Genomic DNA, 3,344 nt, shown 5'->3' with positions numbered 1-3,344 from the left:
TCTTTGTTATATGCAAATGGTGGTCTTTTTCATTTTTGGTTTACTAGAGATTAAATCCAGGGCCTCAGGCATGCTAGGCAAGGCTCTACCACCGGATACACCACAGACATCTTTATACTTCCTATTTTGAGAAAGTTGTCCAGGATAGCCTTGACCTCACTCTGTGTAGCCTAGGCAGACCTTGAATTCTCAGTCCTTAGCCTCCCAAGTACCTGGGGTTATACCTCCAGAAAGCCTGGCTAATAATGGTCTTTAAAATGTCCTTGGGGGCTGGAGAGATGGCTCAGCAGTCTTGCAGAGGACCTGAATTAGGTTCCCAGCACACATGCTGGGCAGCTCACAACCACCTGTAACCCCAGCTCCAGGGAATCTGACGCCCTCTTCTGGTCTCTTCATGTACATGTACTGCATGTACAATCCCTCTCCCACCCCCATCCCCACCCCCACCCCTCCCCCATAGACACACATACATATAGTTTAAATTTTTGTTTGTTTTTGTTTTTCGAGATAGGATTTCTCTGTGTAGACCCAGTGGTCCTGGATCTTACTCTGTAGACCAGGCTGGCCTTGAACTCACAGTTCTCTGCCTCCCAAGTACTGGGATTAAAGGCGTGAGCCACCACTGCTGGGCTTGGTTTTGTTTTTAATGTCTTGTTGGGCCAGAGAGATGGCTCAGAGGGTAAAGGCACTTGCCACCAAGCCTGACGACGTGAGTTCAATTCCTAGGACCCACATTGTAGAAGAGTACCAACTTTTGACTTTTAACTTCCACATGACGGTGTGGCACACACAGACAGACAGACAGACACACACACACACATAACTTTTTAGAAAACTTCAATGTCTTCTTGAGTGACGGGCTGGAGGAATGGCTCAGTAGGTAAAATGTTTGGGGACCTTGGCTCCCCAGTGCCCGAGTAAGGCAAGGTGTGACAGCATGTGTCTAATCCCAGGGCTTAGAGCCAGAGACAGTTGGATCCAACACAGCTGAATCGGTGGGTCCTGGGTTCAGTAAAAGGTGTAGAGAGATTGAGTAAGGCACTCAGTGTGGACCTCTGACCTCCACGCTCACGCACTCGCAGAAGCACACACAAAGTGTCGTCAGTAGTGAGGATTTGGAGGATATCAGTCCTGTGCTCTGTGGGTGGAGATGGACTAGGCTTCGTCTTGTGAAGACAATGAGCAGTTCCCCAGAACATCTAAAGTAAAATTCCCATGTGGTTCAGCAGCTGGGCTGCTACCCAAATGAACTGGAATTGGGGTTCCTGAGAGAAATGTGTGCACCCACATTCAGACAGTATCCTGACAGCCAAAGATGGAAGCCAAACTCCATCAGTGGGTGAAGAGAAAAACAGAGTGAGGTCTGTGCGTACGTGCAATGGATCACTATGCAGTCCTAAAAAGGAAGTATCCATCCTCGGTGAATATTGAGTTCTGCCGAGTGGTGTGACGGGAGTTCCCCAGGGGAGTCAGCAACCTAGAGAGCGACAGGAGAACTGTGGTCAGCTGAGCCAGGGAGCATAGCGGGGTGGTGTTTTATGGGGACATTTAAACACTACTAAACAGTTTTTCACTATGAGGAGTTTTAGAATGGGCAAGACAGTTACACAACAGTGTGACTCTCCTAACATCTCCAAACTGTTCATTTATAATAGCCATCATGGGGCCAGCAAGATGGTTCAGCAGATAAAGGTGCTTGCTGCCAAGCCTGATGCCTCGGGCTCAATCCCCAGAAGAGAACCAAAGCTACTCTGCAAAGTTGTCCTCTGAGCACCGTGCGTATACCATGATACACATGAGCGTGTGTACATGCACACAAATAATTGTAGTTTTAAGGAAGTACCCACAACAGGAATGCTTCTGTACACTTCACGGCAATTTAATGCTTTTAGTGTAAGAACAGATAATGCTGGAGAGATGCTCAGGGGTTAGAGCACTGGCTGCTCATGCAGAGGGCCCAGGTTCAGTTCCCAACACCCACATGGCAGCTCACAACTGTTAGTAACTCCGGTTCCAGGGACATTGCACACACATGGTGCACAGGCATACGTCCAGGAAAAACACTCACATAAATAAAAGTAAACCTTTTTAAAGAACATGCAAGACAAAGAACGTGTTCTTAAGAAGCTAGCCTATGATGCTGGGGCTGGGGCTGTCACTCAGTTGGTAGAGTGGTTGCCTAGCATGAAGCCCTGAGCTTTATCCCCATCACAGAATAAACTGCGTGCGGTGCTGTGGGCTTGTAATCCCAGCATTGTGGAGACGAGAGACTCTGGAGTCCAAGGTCATCCTTGGCACATAGTGAGTTTGAGGCCAAGTTGGACTACATGAGACCCTGTCTCAAATAAATGAAAATAAACAAGCCTAGTAGGTCTCCAAAGCCCTGTCAAAAATCTCCTTAAAAACAAACTTTTAAATCAGGTAGCAAAGTTCGACTTGGGTGGCTGGCGTTGACTCTGTTCTGTGCCGAATCCCACCACACACCTGGAGCTCACACAGCCACACACGCCTCTGGACGTGCAGAGGATTCCGGCCCATTGGGCTCTAAGGTAGTAGCAGTGCCCACAGTGTCCACCAGAGGGCAGGCGTCTCCTTCTCAAGCATCGATACAGGAGATTCAAAGCTTTTCAATAAACACACAGTCCTAAATCTAGGCAGCTTACTTTGTGCAGCCAAAAAGAGAGCAAAAGAGACTGGGGATGTGGCTGTTTAGTTATGGATGTTTGGAGAACCTGCCGGCGAAGGGAGAGGAACTGCCTGGGAAGGCTTGCTTCGCTTAAGACAGTTTGGAAACTTGGAGATGCAGCAGGAACCTCTGGCCCACTTAATGCCTATTTTGCCAGAAGACTACCTAAATTGCAACTTGAGTTGACGGTGGCTCTCTTCTATAAAGACCATTTTAAAGAAGAAAACAAACAAACTAACTTGAGACCTAGAGGAAGCACAGTTACATGGTGACCTCTATGCCTGAGATCGGGGATCCATCAGTGACAGGGGATGCTGCAGACATCCATACCCTGATGGCCCACTTTAGAAAGTGGCAAGAATGGCTTCATTCCTGGATCTTGTCTCCAGGGTAAACATTCGGCTCTTCTGATGCCCTTGACAGTCCTCGGGGGCCTCCCCTATCAGGGTAGCCCCGAGTTGTCCCTGAAGGCCTCTGTCACTGCTAGTTAAACCTACTGACAAATGTCTTGGAACGTGGTAATTGTCTTGGCTCTCGCTCCCTCTCCCCAGCCTTTCGTGGGAGTTGGTTTGTAGCTGAGTGCCTGGTGTGAGATGTTTGCAGCAGCTGCCCCATCATTTCCAAGGCGTGGCTGTCACTAGAGACCTGGGCACCTCCA

The sequence above is a fragment of the Peromyscus eremicus genome, chromosome 4 (genome assembly GCF_949786415.1).
Source record: "Peromyscus eremicus chromosome 4, PerEre_H2_v1, whole genome shotgun sequence".
NCBI lineage: Eukaryota > Metazoa > Chordata > Mammalia > Rodentia > Cricetidae > Peromyscus > Peromyscus eremicus.
This window is presented reverse-complemented; position numbering follows the sequence as displayed.